The sequence below is a fragment of the Paroedura picta genome, chromosome 6 (assembly GCF_049243985.1).
Source record: "Paroedura picta isolate Pp20150507F chromosome 6, Ppicta_v3.0, whole genome shotgun sequence".
In the NCBI taxonomy this organism is placed as follows: Eukaryota; Metazoa; Chordata; class Lepidosauria; order Squamata; family Gekkonidae; genus Paroedura; species Paroedura picta.
In genome coordinates, this window is record NC_135374.1 from 103,595,838 (window position 1) to 103,616,766 (window position 20,929).

A 20,929-nucleotide genomic window follows, 5' to 3' on the forward strand; every position below is an offset into this window, starting at 1 on the left:
TGTGAAAACACTCTGACACTGACATATTTACTCTTTCATAGGACTTTGTTCTGATCAAACAAGGCTCAGATTTTTAATGTATCATTGTTAAATTGCCTTTCCATGGAGAAAAAAAACATAGTCAGGTATAGATAAAAGATAAAATAAGCAAATTCAGTATAAGTATTTTAAAAATCATACATATCTTGACTGGCACAGGTCCCAAAGGCCTTGCTGGGATAAGCAGCAAGTCAGTGGTTAAGAACCACTGAGGGCCAGAAATGGTTGCCAAGCAACCATTTTCTGTTCTTAATATTTTCTATTTATACTTCCCCTTGTATTCTATGTTTCAGCCAATGCAATGTTTAGGATAGATTACTGTGCTTTGTGACCAATAAACAATTAAAAAAACAAACAAACTCGAGAAAGATTTTCTACCTTCACTCTAGAAATGCAGGACATTCGTTCCCATGATGTCGATCATGATGCCATTATTACCACCTCTAATGTGGGCTTGCTGCTGAGTGAAGCTATTGCTGGGCTGTCTGCCCATTAGAGTGATTGATCTATGTCAGTCCTGGGTGAAATGCAAGGACAAAGCTGGCATTCTCCTCAATCAGCCGGCAACTCAAGCTGTCAGGCACAGCAGATGCACCTGTTAGCAGAGAAGAAATATTTGTTTTCACCATGATAAATAGAAAAGTGCAGAGCATTGAAAAATGTCTCCTTTTCCCAACTCGGATTTTCCTGCAGGGTCATTTCTATCGTTAGCTATCCCAAGTCCAACTGTCTGCAACAGACTCAGCATGGGGTCTGGTGAGAGTGCTGCTTTGCTCTAGAATCTGTTTGGGTTTTAGGCTCATTGAAAAAAAGAAGTGGTACAAGGAGTCCCAGAGGGTAGTGAACGCAGTTGGGGGTTTCAAGAAATGGGTGCACACATGGATGATGTTCACAAAGTGCAGTACCAGGTCACATTTTAGAGCACTGTGCCCCAATAAAGGGTGGGGGGAGAGATCTGAGGGCCATTCTGTATGACTTAAACGTAGCCAAAATCTTACCTTTCGTAGATGCTATTAATTTAATGTTCCGCATGACGTCGCAAACAAACCGCAAAACTCCTGCCAAACTCCTGCAACTATCGGAATTTTATAGTGCTTGGGGGGAAATCCAGAAAAGTAGATTCACCCTGAAAAAAACGCTACACTTCTGAGCACAACACATCAGCAGAAGACATGTGTATTCTCAAAATAGCAGGAGAAAGAATGTCCGTCCCTTGCTCTTGCCCCTGAGCTTCTGGAGACGTGACCGCCATTTCCCCTCCCCATTCCCCCCCCCTAAACCGGCAAAAGCAACAAATAAGTGAGGGTTCTCTGTCTGAAGTCCCTGCACAGAAGTGCTTAACAGTAAAACAAAGCTCCTTTCTGCAATTGTCTTTAAAGTTTCCGAGCACAATACAGCCACCTGTAATTTTGGCCACAAACCAGGGGGGGGGGGGTTACTTGAAGAGCGTGGAAACGATTAAGCACTAGCTCCTACGTCAGCAAAAAAGGTCTTTCTGAGGCAATGATTGAACCAATATTCACTGTTGTGTGTCTGGGTTTTTAAAAAACAGTTTTTAAAGGGAAAGAGGCTTATCGGGAGTACAAACACAACAGTTCATTGGCTATTCTGTTTGATTGATGGCCAGGGGCAGGAAGAAATGTGGAAAAATATCGCTTCCTTTGTTGCGATTCCAGCGAGACCGGAAACCTGTGGGGAATGAATAGACCGCTACTCGGACATCAATATTCCACTAGAATTAAAGGTATGCGGAATGACGAAATTCCACTATTAAATATAGTGTTTCTGCATACTGCAAACATTTAGCAACATTGGTCCTTGTGCAGAAAGGCCCTGAGTGTAATTCATTTATTGATATTGCCACACTCCCTGGATGACCTCATCCATCCATTTCATGCACACATTTATTTAAGATATTTGTATCATTGATTAAAGCACTAGCGCCAATCTTATTGTGTGCATTTTCTTTAGTTCATCTGCACATATATCACCAGTCACACGGAAGAACCCAACATTCAGATGTTGCCTTTTAGACTTGATTCAGCTGTTGGGGAAATGTGTACATAGACTTGGTCAGGTCATGGATAACAATGCTATTGTCTAACCATGGGGAAAGCAGAGGGGACCGACCCCCTTTGCAGACTCCCCTTCCAAACACATGCAGTACCATCACTGAGGATCTAAGTGACACAATGTCTATGTGGACCTAAATGCTAGATCCAGCTAGAAACTTTGTACACATCATTCATTTGTGTATTATGGATGGTTTTGGTAGGCTCAGCATCTTGCTTCCATTATCATTTCATTATATTTATATACCACCCTTCCTTGCAGCTCAGGGTGGTCTACAACAATCTTTCCACATGAAACATAAATAATTAATAAAAACCACAGTTTTCACAGCCATAGAGCAGTAAAGAAACCTCCATGAAACATTGACCCTGAGGGACTATTTATATGATAAAAACAACTGAGGAAGAAAACAACTTTGAAAAAGGGCTATTGAAAAAGAAAAAAAAATTGTGCTTATCCGTTTTGGTTTATGTTTGTACATCATAGATATGAAGGAAATATCTACACAATAAATTGAATTAATTATAACCAAAAAGATTACATTTGTATACCATCCAATTGGTTATTTTTTTTCTAGTTTGGACCATTCCATTCGGCCAGCCCTCTTTTGTACACATCAACCAAATGCTTGGCAGAAGAGCTCCATCTACTGACACAATTCCAGCAGGGCTCTGATCTCAGGGAACTCATTCAACCAAGTGGGGGCCAGGATTGAAAATGTCCTGGCCATGGATGAGGCCAGACATACTTCCTTGGGGCCAGGGATGACTAGCTTGTTGGAATTTGCCAAGTGTAATGCTCTTCAGAGGATATAGGTACCTATGCATGGATACCTCTAGCTGGGCTGGAGCTATAATGATTATATCCACACTTATCCATTCAGAACAATGTTGTACCCAAATAGAATAGTCCAATTGGTTTATTAAGTGATCCCATCTTGGCATTAAGGCAAGAACAGGCTGCTAAAAGCCAAGTTTGCCTCTCTAAAATTAGCAATGCCACACACAGCCAGTCACTTGGCCATGAAAGGCTTAAAGATACGTAAACGTTCTCATAAAGATGGAAATGTTCTGAATACAGAGAGCTGTAATGGAGGTGCATAATTATGCCAGTTCAATATGATGAAGGAAAGTTCATTAGTTTCCCCTTCAGCTATAATATACTGAAAGTTGTCCCATGGGACTGCTGGATTTTCCATTGGAAGTTTCAGTTTAATTGTTAGCTACAATTTACTGTTCTCTGTTATAATGCTAATTAGTTTCTTAGAGACTTCTTAACTAGTCTCTGAGCTGTCATCTTCATTTTTTCTTAATCCTTTATGGACTGAGAATATTCCATTTAGTGTGAGCAATATGCCACTGGAGTTTGTTAAATGTCAAGCGGCTAAAGCCACAAACTAGATAGGCGAATATATTTCACAATAATACTGAAATAGAGAAGATGAGTTTTTCCCCCGCCCTCCAAAGAATGCAGAATTTGGGCATTCTAAATCAATCCAAGTAATTTTATACCATGGTGTATGATGATCGAGAAGCCATGCAAATGAGGTGATACCTGATGGATCTCAAGAGCAAGTTTTTTAAAAAATCATTCTGGACCTAAACAGAATCATAACTATCAACACTATTGGCCTAAATTCCACTGTATAAAAATCTTATTGAGAAGAGAATTGGGATATTGGGGGAAGGGAACTGTTGATTTAGCAGCCATTTTGAAGGTTTACAGGTAATCTATAAGACTAGCCACCTATTGTGGAAATCTGACATCATGTCCCTGTTTTCTAAGGCATTTGCTTGAACATTGCTAGAGACGGGAAATAAACTTGGACTACATGAACCATTAGTAAGACCAGCAAGGCAATTCTTATGTGTGTGAAGATCTGAGTTGCTGAATACCTCTAAAGAAAAGCACACTGAAAGAGAAGAGTGGAGAAAGAATAAGATTGGCTAGTCTCACTCCTCTCCATAGCCTTTCTCTTTTCTGCTTGATTGACATGGCACAACCTTGGCACAACTATCAGGACCATTTTTTTAAATCTAAAAAGCACAGATGTTAACCATTTCCAAGACCTTTCTAAAGGAGAAGCAGCAGTTTTAATTCTACATTTACTGGATTTGTATCCCAGTTCTTATGGAATCCGCCTCGGCCTCGGCTGGTGCACTTGCGTGCATTGGAAAACTGGAGTGGTGCCAATTTTATTGGACATAAATTTCTGAAACTAATTAAATTACACTTTCTTTGATCCAGAATTCTGAAATTCCCATTGACCTATCAATACAGCCAGAAATTTCAGGTACAAGTCATGGGAGACACTTATATCTGAAAGTGCACTGAGACTGCTGGTAACTGCTGATCAGGATACAACCTTCTATATCACAGTCACTACTTCAATATTTTTTCTGCTGTGGCTTTCAACTGATGCCATATTCCTACTGAGAATTAAAGGTCTTCTAAGTAGAATTATTTTCTATTTTCATCTTGAATACACAAGATAACCCAGTCTTTTCAGATCTCAGGAGCTAAGGAGCGTTGGCCCTGGTTAGTACTCGGATGGAAGTCCACTAAGGAAGTCTATTGTTGTGCAGAGGTAGAAAATGGCAAACCACCTTGAATGATTCTTGCCTTGAAAATCCTATAATAGCCTTTCTCAACTTCTTTACCATTGAGAAATCCCTGAAATATTCTTCAGGCTTCATAAAATCCCAGAATCATGCAGAATATGGTTGGGAAGCACAGCTGTGAGTACATGCCCAACAAGGGCCCCTCCCCTTCCCATCCTCTCCAGTCCCATTATTAGTCATGGGGGGGGGGAGATCAACATGACCAATACGGTCAAATCACACAATAAATGCTAAACAAATCCTGCCTCTTGTGGCGCAGGGTGGTAAGGCAGCCAACATGCTGTCTGAAGCTCTGACCATGAGGCTGGGAGTTTGATCCCAGCAGCCGGCTCAAGCTTGACTCAGCCTTCCATCCTTCTGAGGTCAGTAAAATGAGTACCCAACTTGCTGGGGGGTAAAATGGTAATGACTGGGGAAGGGAATGGCAAACCACCCCGCATTGAGTCTGCCATGAAAACGCTAGAGGGCATCACCCCAAGGGTCAGACATGACCCAGTGCTTGCACAGGGGATACCTTTACCTTTATCATATATATATATATGACAAATATATATAATATATATATCACAAAACCTTGGTTGAGAAATCCTACCCTATGTGGCTTCCTTTAGTTGGCTGTAACTTGATGGCAAACATTAATCTAAACCCTAAAAAATTGAGGGCAGGGTGGTATGTAAAGAGGCTGTATATATGTGCAAAATACATGTGTTATCCCTTTAAGCAGTGGTCCCCAACCTTTTTATCACCGGAGACCACTCAACGCTTGACAATTTTACTGAGGCCCGGTGGGGGTGTAGTTTACTCCTCTACTCTCAACCACTGCCCTAATGCTCTCTGATCGCTATAGTAATGTTTAAACATCCCTTCAAAATAAGATACAGACACGTCACAACAATGAACATAAGGAACATTTTATTTTCATGGAAATTTTAACTCATAACAATGACAAATCAATGGGAACCCTTAGCTTGTTTCTCTGAAACGAGACAGTCCCATCTGGGAGTGATGGGAGACAATGACACCCGAAGTGTGTTGTAAAGGGCCGGGGGGGATGAAGTAAAGGGCCGGGGGGGGGGAGAAGTCGTCCTTCGCGGCCCACCTCCAAGTAGTCGATGGACCACATGTGGTCCACAGCCCACAGGTTGGGGATCGCTACCTTTAAGACAATATGTCATCTGGAAAAATTAGGGCAGCCTATGCTGTTGATATCCATTGTTGCAAGACTCCTGGTATGTGACACTGTAACATCTGAAACTCGCTTTACATGCTGTACACAGCACAATCTGAAACAGTGTCCTAAGATTTTAGGAGTCTATTGGATTAGAAGGTTGCAATTGTTCAGCATTGCACAGTAGATCTTTAGGAGAAAGTCAGAATTCTGAACTGTGACATCAAATGGCCCGGCCACTTAGTAACACAAAGTGTGATTGCTGACAGAATAACCATGGGAAAGGCAGATGGGGAAACTCTCCCTGTCAACAGGCACAAAATGTGTGTCTCCTTTATTGGTCCAGGATTCATTCATCTGGATCTCAACAGCTGTTCCCGGCCCTTTTGTAAAATATGAAAATACTCCTTTAATCCTCTCAGAGGGATTTCCAAATAGAGGAAACAGCTCCAGCTGACTGCTCTCTTCCCGCTGACAGAAATAATGCAAACACACACCAACACAGTGGGGTTACGCCATCTCCCTGGCTGGGTGCCAGCATGGGCTAGCAGTGACTTTCCTCTTATTGTAATGCAAATGACAGAAAGCTAGGGGTGAAAAGCAGCTGAACTAATTGAAAGAAATGAGCCAAATGTCCAAGCAGGAATTCAACTTTCAAACAAGGCTCTCGGCATGACGATCCGAAACTGGGGCCTTAAAGAGAGTGGGGGTGATTAATTAAAGTGGAACAAACAGGAACATGGCAGATCCAATCAATCTGTTGAAAGATTTTTATAACGGTCAAGGTTGTGTAAATAAATGCAAAGGGGGAACTTTCTAATTCCATTTGCTTCCTCCTTCAGGTCAGCTTAGCCCATTGTTGCCAAGGTCATCTCAAGGTAAAATATATACAGACTGAATGATGATGCATTGCAATGGTCATTATCTATGCATGCCTACTCAGAGGGAAGTCAACTGTGTTTAATGGGGCTCGTTTACAAATAAGTTAGCACAGAATTACATACTGTGTTGCCTATATAGTATTAGGGTTTTTTTTATTCTGGACCCTGGTCTACCCAGGGTCTTTTATTCTGGACCCTGGTCTACCCACATACAGTCTGCATGTGTGTAAGCACTGCAGCCACATTAGTTGACCACATATGGCAAGAAAAGAGCGCAGTGACTTGTTCACAGATATAGCCAGGACCAGTACACTGAATGAGTCCCATGCCCCCTCTACATGTCTGGTGAAACATCATATATATGAGGCTATAGCTGTCCTCCTGGTGGGGCTCTGGAACCAGAAGGGAGTCCACCAAGATAAACAGAATTGAGGAGGTAGAAGGCATAGGAGGGGTAAAGTTCAGATTTCTCTATGCTTCATTTATGCTGACCTTTAAATCACAGCCTCCAAGTATACTTTATATTAATTCAGCACAACTGAAGTTGCATTTGTTGCAGTGGCATTTAGGTAGCTCCACAGAAGCCAGTGTAGGACAACCTGATGATGTGTGACATTTGGTGATCCTATGATTCAAATGTCGCCATGGTGTTAAATCTTGCATCACTTCTTTTAGTTGAATAATGCTCTGGCCAGTGTCCATTTTGATCGTATTGAACCATGGTGTTCTTTGTCATTCTGGTTTCGTTTTACCACTGACCAATCCCGGCATAATTGTTTTCTCCAATGAGTTGGATCGCATGATATGGCCAACGTAAGTGAGCCAGAGTTTTGTGATTTTGCCTTCCAGTGTTATAGCAGGCTTCATGCACTCTAGTATTTCCTTGTTTGTGACTTTTGCTGCCCATGAAATCCTTCTCCAGAACCAGACAACCTACTGGTTTATAAATGAATACATTACCCAGCAGATCATCAACAACATTCTCCAGTCTGCAGTTATGGAGCTGTACCTCTGCAAAGGAAAGAGTGCTGGTATAAGCATTCTTATTTTTTATATACTTTAGATTTTTACCACACCCATCCCACCTAAAGGCAGGCTTGGAGAAGCTTACAAAGAATTTTAAAGCACAGTTAAAACATTAAGTACAAATAAATAACAATAAAAGAATTAAAACCCATTTCCCACCCAACCTACCCAATATGGTGACTATCTAAAAGAGGTGAAGCATCTAGAATCATTAACTGAGGAGTCAAAGATTCAGGAGGAAATTAAAGCCTACCCGCCTACCTCCTCCCTTGAATGCCTGATGGGATAGTTTTGCAGTTTCTGCAGAACTGCAAGAGAGACCACAGGGTTTCCATCAGAAGGGCATCCCAGAAGGTTGGGGCCAGGACTGAAAACACCCCTAAACTTTGTTGATGACCATCAGGGAAGTTGAGGGCCAGGAAGCTGGACCCCTGTCACCATGTTTTCCTTGGGATACTTGGGAGGATGTGGTCTTGCAGGTACAATGGTTCCAGACCATGTAAGGCCTTAAAATTCAAAAACAAAACTTTGATTGTATTCTGGTACTCCACTAATAGCCAGTGCAAGTGGTGGACCATTGAATGGATGGATGCATGGCAAGGGATCCTGATCAGAATCTGCACCACTAGATTCTGGGTCAATCATAATTCCTGGAGGAAATTCAACGTAGAACTCGTTACAGTAATCCAGTATGGAAGTAACCTTTGCATGGATCACTGTGGCCAGATCCAAAGGAGACAGATACGGCTTCAATTGTTTAATTTTGCTCCGGGGGGGGGGGATTTCTGCAACTCAAGTGACATGGACTTCCATCAATAATGAAGCATTCAGAAGCAATTCCAAGCTCTTTTAGCATAAAATACACTGTGAATAGATTTTATAATATGAGGGTCAATTGTTTTAATGGGACAAAGTTAGAATCCTGCAGCACCTTTTAGACCAAAAAAAAAGAGTTTATTCAAGGTATAAGCTTCTGTACACTTCTTGAATATAACTTTGTTGGTCTTAAAGCTGCCCCTGGACTCTAACTTTTATTTACTACTACAGACCAAAAATTGTTTTTGCCAGGAAAGAATTTCCTCAGTACAACCAGCAGATGGCAGCCCATATTCACTAATGAGTATTGTGTGGTTTCTCAAATGAGGGGAATTTCTTCTTTCCTCAGATCATAAAATTAGTTAAAGAGTTTTCAGGGACATGTAAATGCACAGTGTGACAACATGGTGTCAGAAAACCATATACCCTCCTCCATTTCCCCCCTGTGGGTAACATTCAGGCCCTTGTCTTCTTACGGAGGAGGGGGAAAGGTGCAAAGAGGGACAGTAACTCTGGAGCTGATGGTAGGAACTCCCTGGTCTGGGAATCATTTTTTGTCTTCCTCACAGAACACTGAAAACAGTGTGTTTGTGTGAGAGAGATGGGGGGTCATGCAATTAACATTTGTGATTTGTGACTTTCGGAGGGGAAATTGCTAGAACTGAATTCATGGGTTCAGGGAACTGCAATGTAGTAGCTGCAGTATCAGGCTAGGAAGGACCTGAGCTTAAACCCCTACTCACCCACAAAAATCACTGGTTGACCTTTGACTAGCACACACTCTCAGCCTAACTGACCCCACAGGATACTTAGGAGGACCAAATGGGGAGGGAAGAATTTCCTTTGCTACTCTGTTGGTTCTTGGAGAAAGGTTGGGATAACAATATATAGACAGAGGGAAGGGCAAATAGTCCTAGCTATTTACATAACTGTTATTAAAGCTTTTAAAGCATAATACAAAAATGAAAGAAAAAGAATCCAAGAAAGAAAACATGACAAAAGATAGAAAGGAGAAGAAAGAAATAAGGGGTTTCCGATTTTATGTCGGGTATCAATTTATTTATATTTATTCGCCACTACTCTTGGCCCATCCAGCTTGTGGCGATTTACATAAAACATTAAAATCACATAAAACCCCAGTACATAAACCCATAATGGTGGAGAAAAATCTAGCACATCTATCGACAGCAACTCCCATATCATCTCTTCAACCCTACCACAGCAGTCACCCTTGCCCCAGAATATGTTAACTGGCAATGTCTGGATTAGTAATCTTCCTAGCCCAGTCCCAGCAGAGCGACAAGACTTTTTCCGCAAAAAAAGCTTGTTAATGGCTCACAGCTCAAATCCAATTTATTACTATTTTGGTGTCAGTTCCTTGAGGGCAGTAAGAGATTGGACTACCCTAGATAATTGTGCCAGGCGAGAGATAGCAGATGATTTCGGCAGCAAAGAATTCAGATTTTGCCACTGTCACCACCATCTCATATGCCCTCGTAAGCGTGTGATGAGATATTGTTGCCACCTTGTCACGAGTTTTATACCATACTCGCTCTATCCATCTCACATCCCTCTTTGTCTCATTAAGCTCCTCGGAGTACCACAGAGCCTGCTTGAGGTGAGGGCGGAGAGCGTGCTTAGGATATAATCAACTGCGGACATAATGTGGGACTGGCAGTCCACCAAAGCTGCCAACAAGGCACCAGAGGGCATAGGGTCCTGTAGAGCACTGGTCCCCAACCACTGGGCCGCGAAGGCCCTGGCACTGGGCCGTGGCTCCTGCTCCCCGCCCCCCCCCCCCGCAGTAAGAAACTACCCAGGCTGCAAGCTTGCAGCCCGGAAAGCTTCTTACTGTGGGAGATGGGCAAGAGGGAAGCAGGGCCGCGTACGCGCGGCATGAGCAGCTGGGCAATCGTCCTCCCTGGTGCCACCAGTCCCCAGCCTGGAAAAGGTTGGGGACCACTACTGTAGAGCATTCAGGATTCCCTCAGATTCCAAAAGTCTCTGCAAACAGGCTAAAATGTGACCATCATCCAAATGAGGAGGGGGTGGTACCTCAGCTGAGCTTTCAAGGCACTCTGGTCTCACCATGGGATAAGAATACTCATCACCAGTTCCACCTCTACCCCTGTGCCAAAGATCAGATCAAGAATATGGCTAGCCTGATGTGTGGAGTCAGCAACAAATTGTGAGAAGCTTGGTTAGCCATGGCTAACACCAAGTCCAAGCTAAATCCTGGGGATGGCACATCTGTGTGGACACTGTGGTCACCTAGAATCAGGAGTCTAGGGAACTGCAATGCCCAGGCAGCCGCCTCCTCCAGCAGGCCTGGCAGGGCATCCAGAGGTGTCATGGGTGAGTGGTACACGAACCAGGGGGGCCAAGTACTAAACCAACCCCCAACCTAGGCGAACACATTCAACCCCCAGAATTGATGGCACTGGAAGAACCCTCTAGGAGTGAGCTTCCTGGACCAGGATCACCACCCCCTCTCCTACCACAAATCCACGGCCGATGAAGGATCAAAAACCTGGGTGGAGCCAGATCTTTCAGGGCAATAGTTTCACCCTCCCATGCCCAGGTCTCAGTCGTGCAGGCCATGTCAACATTGTGCCTTATGAAATAATCCCACAAGGTCGAGGATTTGTTGTTAATTGACCTGGCATTGCAGAGCATCAGCAATGGTTCCACCCTAGCCCTCTCCCACCTAGATCTGGGGATTGGATGGAGGTTTGAAGGGCAGCACACTTATCGACCAGACTTATCTATTATCTATTAAAATTCTTTTCCTAAGCCCTTTTCTTTGCTCTTACCTACAGATGTGAGGTTAGAGACAGGGCCTTTTCAGCAGTGACACCTTGCCTGTGGAATGCCCTCCATTTTGAAGCTCCTATCTTACCTTCCTTTAGGCATCAGGCTATAAAATGCCTTCTCAGTAGTTTTTAACTAAGGAGTTCCAACTTCCCCCCCCCCCAAAAAAAAAACCTGCTGTTACCATCTTCTTCTAGACAGAACTATTTTATGAATATCATTTTAGCCATCTGAGTGATATTTATACTGTATTTTATGCTCTTGGATTGTTTTTATACTGTTAGTCTTATGATGGTTTAATTCATTGTACCTTATAAGCAACTTTGAACAGGTCTCCAGAGGACTGGCATATACATTTTCTAATAAGTTAAAAATGTACCTCTGTTTTTAACTTCTTCACTATCTTCACTATGGGAGGGATGCTGACCTGGTATATCCCAATCAGATCAGATCAGTATGGGCAGAGGAATGCAATGGCAAACAACCTCTGCTTCTTACTTGACTTGAAAATTCCTTGCTGGGGTCATCTTAAGTCAGTTCCAACTTGATGGCACATATGTTTATATGTATGTATGTTAAATATCATGGAAGATTATGTAGATACTTTAGAAGTATCAGGCATTCTCCTTAGATTCTCCAGATCCCAGTATGTTGGAGAGCCTCCCGCGTGCTGCATGTCCACATCCAAATCTGCTTTGCTTTTGTTGACAAAAAAATAGGCATGTATAAGTCTTGGTGATGGCTTTCAAACTTTGGGTCTGATGTCGGGTCACATCTGTCAATAGTTTGATCTCATTACTGCCAATCCTAAAGGTGGAAAGCCACTGAAAGCAATTCACTCCAAATGAAATTGAAAGGCACACTAATGATACTGCTATAGGCAAGGACACATAGACAGGAAACAACTAGATTTTGGCAGCCTGTCCTGCTCTTTTGGTCTGTTGCTGCTCCTCTCTCTGGTGTTTTTTTACAATTCTGTCATGTTACTCTTCAGAGGTAGATCAAGGTTTTGCCATGCTATCAAGGTCTACAGTTGACCTCTTACCTGTCCTCATGCATTTTACCTTCCACATAGCTGAACCACTTACCTTCCCCTTATTTCACTTGCCTTCTTGTGTAGGAAGGGTGGTTACAACAGAAGTTCAGTAACAGGAAGGAGTTACCAGCTATTTCAGAAGCTGGAGAGGAGTTGGTGGGGAAGTTGTGCTTGTAGGGATTGACTGGAGATGTTGGCAAAATTAGTAGTAAGCAGGGACAGAACTGGATGTGAAGGGGAAACATGAACCCATGAAAGTGACAGACATGATATCCTCTGTCCCAAAAACCTGGGATATTTTGTACAATTTGAGAGAGGAATGCAAGACATATATGGATCCAAATTTAAAGACAGGTTCAAATGGCCAAAGAAGTACCAGAGAGCTTAACAAATGAGGTGAGTATAGGTCTGTCCCTCTTGAGCTAAGGTCATGGTTGGGACCACGTAAGCTATAATGTCAGTTGCCTTTTTATTTCTCTAAAAGATCACAGTGTGTAGATTCTCCTGCTGTTCCTTTGCTGTTGTTTGGTGGGATGGAGTGTTGTTGTTGTTATGTGCAAAGTCGTGTCCAATCCATTGCGACCCCATGGACAATGATCCTCCAGGCCTTCCTGTCCTCTACCATTCCCTGTCAGTAGACAGATGGTCTACTGATCTCATCAGATCTTGGAAGATAAGCAGGCTGGTACTTGGCCAATCCTTGGATGGGAGACCACCAAGGAATTCCAGATCAATGCAGATAAAGGCAATACCAAACCACCTGTTAGTCTCTTGCCTTGAAAACTCTACAGGATTGCTATTCCAGCTGCGAGTTAACTAGGAAAGTGTGGGACCTGGAGATCTACTGGAATTACATCTTCTTTCCATAAATCAGTTCCCCTGGAGAAAATGGAGGACAGACTCTATGACATTGTACCGAACTGAGATTCCTGTCCTCCTCAGGCTCCATCCCCAAATCTCCAGGAGTTTCCCAACCTGAATTTGGCAGCCCTGCCCTCCTCCACTGGTGGCCAAGAAGGGCTGGCAATCCTAACAGAACTTTCTATCACCACCAATGTATGTTGTTGTTGTTGTTGTTGTTGTTGTCAGGTGCGAAGTCGTATCTGACCCATCGCGACCCCATGGACAATGATCCTCCAGGCCTTCCTGTCCTCTATCATTCCCCGGAGTCCATTTAAGTTTGTACCTACTGCTTCAGTGACTCCATCCAGCCACCTCATTCTCTGTTGTCCCCTTCTTCTTTTGCCCTCGATCGCTCCCAGCATTAGGCTCTTCTCCAGGGAGTCCTTCCTTCTCACGAGGTGGTCAAAGTATTTGAGTTTCATCTTCAGGATCTGGCCTTCTAAGGAGCAGTCAGGGCTGAGCTCCTCTAGGACTGACCGGTTTGTTCGCCTTGCAGTCCAAGGGACTAGCAAGAGTCTTCTCCAGCACCAGAGTTCAAAAGCCTCAATTCTTTGACACTCGGCCTTCCTTATGGTCCAACTTTCACAGCCATACATTGCAAGTGGGAATAACATAGCCTTGACTAAACGCACTTTTGTTGGCTGGGTGAGGTCTCTGCTTTTTAGGATGCTGTCTAGATTTCCCATAGCTTTCCTCCTCAGGAGCAAGCATCTTTTAATTTCTTTGCTGCAGTCCCCATCTGCAGTGATCTTGGAGCCCAGGAAAATAAAATCTGTCACTGTCTCCATTTCTTCCCCATCTATTTGCCAGGAATTCAGAGGGCCAGATGCCATGATCTTTGTTTTCTTGATGTTGAGTTTCAAGCCAACTTTTGCACTCTCCTCCTTCACCCGCATCAACAGGCTCTTTAGTTCCTCTTCGCTTTCTGCCATTAGAGTGGTATCATCTGCATATCTGAGGTTGTTGATATTTCTCCCTGCAATCTTGATCCCAATTTGTGACTCCTCTAATCCCGCCTTTCTCATGATGTGCTCCGCATACAAGTTAAATAGGCAAAGCGACAGTATACAGTCTTTCTCAATTTTGAACCAATCAGTGATTCCATGTTCAGTTCTCACTGTTGCTTCTTGACCTGCATATAAATTTCTCAAGAGACAAATAAGATGCTCTGGTATTCCCATCTCTTTAAGAACTTGCCACAATTTGTTGTGCTCCACACAATCAAATGGAGTAGAGATGGAGTAGGGCATAGCAAGACCAAATGAACTCCTGAAATGCACTGGAGGTCAAATAAGCTGGTATTTGAACTCTTCATCTTCTATCTAATCCCCCTGCAGTAGGCCCAAATGTAGCATTATGGTAGAATCATGGAATCATAGAGTTAGAAGTAACCTCCTGGCTCATCTGGTCCAACTCCCTGCAGATGCAGGAAATTCACAACTACATGCCCACCACTGTGACCACTATTCCATGCCTAGACATGGAACCCATGTATAGTTTTTTTTTTAAAGGCACCTTTTAAGACCCAGCAGGTTTCCTTGTCACCTAAGTTACCGTAGATCATGCTTCAGTAGAGTGTTCAAATGGGTAGTTTCCAAATCTTAAAAAAACACACACATACATACACAAAAACACTTCCCTACAGAGACTGTTCCAAACTGGTAGAGCCAACCAAACACCTTGGTAATCATTAGGTGAAAATGGAACTAAAGTCAAGGAGATGAACAGAGCAATTGTTTATCATCCCAGTGGGAAAAGATGCCACCCGGTAGAAAAGCACAGACTCAAGAGTTTAACTGATACAAATTAAAGAGTATATTAAGTCACTATGGATAACGTGCTAAAAAACCATTAAGTAGGTAAAGTTTAATGTAGATTAATAACATTTAAGTGAACGTAATAAGGATCAGGAGAAGATAGAAACATGTAGCATACCATTACTTCCACTAACACATACAACATGGCATTGATGAGATTGACCTGATTAAGGTGGTCCAACAGACTGAAGTTGTCACCTGAACTAATAATGGGTCCCAGCTCTTTGTAGGATTTCTACATTAAAACCCAAGGATCCTGCTGTTGAAAGGAGAGAATTTCAGAATTAGCTGGCATGAGCAATTACCTCTTGTTTCCTAACATAGTCCCTGTGGTTCTATGCAATCATTTCCCCCCTCTTTCCTAGCAGTTCACTCAATCTCAATTTAAATTGCAATAAACATTGCTTATTCTTTAAAAATAGAAAGATATCTCTGGGAGCCTTTGATGAGGTAACATTAATAATGCATGTCAAGGAGTTTTTGAAAACACTGCAGTGCAAAAGCATGTCGGAGTTAATTGAATGCAAACATGCACACACACAATAAGAGACAGAAGGCAGAAATCTCACTAGAAGACGGAGAAGTATACCACAATAAACTTAAGGGGAAGCGTGGAGTTCCTTGTAAGAGCAGACAATGGCAAACTGCCTCTGTCCATATCTTGCCTTGAAAATATTATGGGGTTTCAACTTGGTGGTACTTTCTGCCATCAACATGCCACCCATACTAAAATGACTGCTACAACCCTACAAATTACATTCTTAGTCCTTGGTGGACTACTAAAAGTAGCTGTAGGTAGGATAGGTCAACAAAACACTGGAAATGACTGTTTATTTCATCAATAGCCACATGGAGAAGTAAATTATGTTAATATGTCATTGTGTTAATATGGACAAATTATATCCTTATCCAGGGTTCCGCTATATATTTGTGAAACAGACTGGGGGGGGGGGGTAGAACATGTCTGGCTGTCCAAGTTGGAATAGGGCCAATCAGGGTGCAGCAAAGCTGGTTGCACCCTGATTGGCCTTGCCCCTGCATCTCCCACCCTCTGACCCTGGACTCTAGTCTCTTTGCTCTCAGACACGCCTCAGTGCCTAGAGCCAGCAGCAGGTAAGGGGAGAGGGCCCTGGGCAAAGGGTCCTGGTGGAGGGCCTGCTAACGAGGGCCTTTTGGCCTGCTAGGCTGGGCCTGCTAACGAAGGCCGCCCCGCCTGCTAAGCAAGGCCTGCTGACAAGGGCCTCCCACCTGCTAAGGAGCTCTGTTCCAGGCCTGCTAACAAGCTGGCCAGCCCCTACCCATCCAACTTGATCCGGCTGTGAGCTGTGACCCAAAGCCACCTTAAGCTGCCTGGCTAGGGGCCAGGGGAGGGAACCCTTTCAAGGCCCATTCTTAGGAATGGGCTTTGAAGCTAGTTAGAGAATAAGAATTAAGAAGATGCAGGCCCTGCGTTAATTCCTGGTAAAATGTGTGCCATCCTTCAACAAATATAATTTTTTCTCCTTTTAATTTCTTGCAACTTGTACTAGTGTGGACTTTGTTCATGCAATAATTATAAAACTTAATAAAACACATATTTGAGAAAGAACTACTTAAAACTTTATATTAGCATTGAAATGCTTCCTTCAAATGGAAGATGTGGTCTCATAACTGCATGAGCTTTAAATAAGAATAGTGAGATCACTAAATCTAGAGCAACATCGCCAATAATGGATACAAAGTAGGTAAGAGATCTTTAGTAAACGTTTGCTTTTGACATTTATAGCCTGTAGGTTAAGTGGGTACAATCTATATTATCCCATGCTCAAGAGATGTCTTTGCTGTGTAGGCATATGCCTGAAAACCACAGAAAATTAATATTACAGCTTGTTTTTCAAGTTTTCTGCAGATTAAAGTGTAATAAGTTTATCACAGAGGTATACAGTTTGCTGATTTAATTTAACTGGTTAACCAAACAACACTGGCAGTTTAATTCCTCACAGATCCCAAATCCTCAAAGAAAATCAGCAGATTTTTTTTTTTAATTTTAAGCAGATATTTATTTTCTTTAGATAACTTTAGATAACTGTGGAAATTCACTTGCAAATCATTACATGGTTAAACTATTCTTAGAAGTCTTATGTTTTGAAAAGTGCTGCGCTTTTTAAGGGCTTTGGGGGTGCTGGGGTGGTTTTATACAGATATTTAAGTAGTTTTAAAAACTGTTCATACAGAGAACGATTTAAACACTGTTAGCTGCTGTGGCGGAACAGGATGCCCACTCGACATATGCCAAGCCTGTTCCAGCCCTCCACCCTTTCCCTGGATGGGGCCTATCTCTTCCTTTCCATCGCTGCCACCACTCACTGACTGGAATACCCCTTACGAGGGACAGTGAGACCTCTCAGCTAGATTTTTGGGTCTTTTAGCACCAAAATCATAAATCTTCAGGACCCACCAGGAGAGTTGGCAACCATCCAGTTTTGCCTGATTTGCCTCCCAACAAACTAGTGCTATCTGTGCAGGGGAGACTAGGTGGACCACAGCACCAGACACTTGATTATGTCCAAAACTCAGGTTTATTTAACTATTAACAATTAGATTGGTAAATTTACACTCCAGCACACCACATTAAATTGAGCCACAGCACCAATACACACTCTGGACGTAATCTTAAAGGGATGCCTAAACAAACTTCTTTCCCTACACTCCCTGCTGAAGAGGGGGAGAGGTTCCCTTGGACACTCGCCCGCCAGTCTCACCATCTACCTCCTGGGTGTCTCCTTCTAAGGCCTCCCACACTCTCTCTTGTGACCTCGCCAAGCCCTATCCCTCAGCCCAGGGCAAGTAGGGTCTTTTCTCTTGAGAGATCTGCCACCTTCTTCCCTGGAGATCCTGGAGAAACTGTCCTCTCCCAGGAGGTCTGGAGCTTAAATACTCACAAGCTCCTCCCCCTGGTGGAGCCTGACACCTCCATTCTCATTGGGGCATGTGACCCTCTCCCTTTCCTAAGTCTCCTGGAGAACATAGACCATTATAGCCTTTCCACCCCCTTGTAGCCATTTGAAAATACTTACCCAGGGCAGCCATTTCAGGACACAAATATGGCTCCAGGACTCATTCTGCCACAGCTGTATTCAGTTGTGATGTCATAGGAAATTCGCAAACATTCTAAATGCTCTCGGTAACAGAATGTTGTCAAATACGGTGATTGTTTCTATCCCATCTCTTACTGACTCTCACTGCATTTTGTTGTCCCTCACACCCATGTCTGACAGACACCTGATGCCTTTGTCTGCAGCCCCATTCCAGTGATCTTAACCCACACTTTGAAAGCCATTGTTTTGCTAGAAGAAAATTTGCTATTGGATTTTTGCCACTAATATGAGCCTCCAATGAACTGAAATGCAACCCCAGTCTGTTCCCAAGATCACACACATTGCATGCAGTTTCACTTTTGTTCTTGGCTGTCTTCTACGAACTGGAAAAAATAGAGGTAAAGCACCTGTTGGCCACAATAAATAACTGGCAGATTGTGGACAAGTTCGTATTTCCTTGTCAATGCAGGCCTGTTCCACATGAGGACAACTGTGAGACTAACCAAGGGGAGTTCCTCCTGTGTTATTGCTATATCTTAAATGGGTCTCAGTTGCTATTTCCACGCTTCTGTTCTGAGCTGTGCTGTCTAGAGGTTCCATTCAGTCAAGTGCTTCATTTAATTTCACCTAAATCTTTCTTTACTCAATACCACATTGCACATAGCAACTGTCCAGGCAATTACCATGATCTCCAGCATGTCCTCCTTGGTGACCAGATCCAACTCAAAATTTGTCTGCATCTTCCTTCTCCATCCAAATGGCTGGCAGACTGGCAAGCAACCCATTTGTACTGTTTTCACTGCATTCAGCTGTTTTACTATGTGGAAGGAGCATGTTCTGAGTGATATTTTCAGAGATGCACTGTAGTATCTAATGAGGAGCAACAAGAGCTGCAGATATAGGACTGAAGATCATGCCATTTTTGTCATAGGGAGAATTAGAGGTGGAGAAATAAACCTGGTTCTCCAGATTAGAGTCTGCCACTCTTAACAACTATACCATGCCGAAAGGTCACAAGTGTAGCCTAGGAGAATAACAAACATCCAGGGAACTTGCTGTGGTAGAGCCCAAACAAAAACTGGAGTGTCAGGGGTGAAACCTCACAGAAACTCAGTAAATAATGGGTAGAGCTGAGCATTTAAAATGTTGTGCTGGTGGGAAGTATGACAGATGCTGTGATTCTCCAAAAAAACAACTAAGTGGATTCTGTTGAGATAGGCAAGATTTGTAGCATGCATGATTGAACAGAATGTGGAGACTGTCCTGCCAGGGGTATTGGAAATGTGTATTGGAGATGCAATTTACACATCAAAGCCCCATAGTGACAACCATACACAGGATGAAGGAGTGGGGATGATGGGAAAAATATACATTAGGACCACAACCATTTGACAGAACCAACCTGGTTCTGACACACTACAGAATCCTACTAACTCCATTAGGCCCAGATCTCCATTGACAGTTCATTCCAACATTCAAGACCCAGGGCACAAAAAGGCCCTGACTTTGGTCATGGCTAGCCAGATCTTTCTGGGGCCAGGGATCATTAGCAAGTTGGTATCTGCTGATAGTAATGTTCTTTGGAGACAATTAGTCAGAGACAATTAGACTGTAAGACTTTATCTCTACTCTCTATATGAAGTTGTTTCTTTTCACAATAAAGCTATGTTGTTATTTTAAGCAGCCTGGTGGTGTCTCTAGCATATTTAACGTTTGCCAACAGATTCGCAATCCAATTCTCCTTAGAACATAAAACTAGTAAACTGAGGTTATCATACTTTGATCACATTATGAAAAGACCAGAGTCGGTGAAAAAGACCATAACAGCAGGAAAAGTTGGAGGCAGCAGAAAAAGAGGAAGACCCAGCATGAGATGAACTGACTCTATTAAAGGAAGCCACAACCCTCAGTTTGCAAGACCTGAGCAAGGATGTTAACAACAGGATGTTTTGGATGATATTAATTCATAGGGTCAGTGTAAGTCAGAAGCCACTTCACTGCACTTAACACATACTGAGAGGTGGGCAGAATTGGGATTTCATTAGCTTTTGATATAGATGTCAGAACTTGGATCCAAGTAGCTTTTCTTCTCATGAAAATAATCACCCCCCCCCAATAAGGAAATTCTAGTGATGATGGGACCTGCATACATTAAATAAGCCATCTGGACCAAGAGCTTTCCCAAAAGGAGAATTTGGCTAGATTAAGTGAAAAAAGTTGGCAGGATCCAGTCCACAGTTCAGCACATAAAATCCTATTTGATTAGATGCCACCGAAATCAACCTCTTGATAGAGTCTTGTAAACAGCGGGCAAGAAGTTAGGAGTGGAAACATTACCTCAGCAAAGCAGTGTTCAGCAACAACCACACCACAAAGGTTATCATTATCATAGCTTTTCTTTTTTAAAAGAAGGATTGCATTTACACAAGGGGCCATTCCACACAAGGACCAATGTTGCTAAATGTTTGCAGTATGCAGAAACGCTATATTTAATAGTGGAATTTCGTCATTCCGCATATCTTTAATTCTAGTGGAATATTGAAGTCCCAGTAGCGGACTATTCATTCCCCACAGGTTTATGGTCCCGCCAGAATCGCAACAAAGGAGGTGATATTTTTTCACGCTTCTTCCCACTCCTGGCCATCAATAAAACAGAACAGC

At 42.9% G+C, this 20,929-nt stretch overlaps 1 long non-coding RNA gene across 1 annotated transcript; it reads right to left on the reverse strand.

The window, feature by feature from the left end:
- Positions 1-405: 405 nt before the first annotated feature.
- Positions 406-15,411, reverse strand: LOC143840754 (uncharacterized). The gene is made up of 3 exons (XR_013232380.1): positions 15,310-15,411; positions 7,275-7,793; positions 406-634 (listed from the first exon to the last, which is right to left on the reverse strand). It is a non-coding gene; the product is annotated as an uncharacterized LOC143840754 (long non-coding RNA).
- Positions 15,412-20,929: the final 5,518 nt, after the last annotated feature.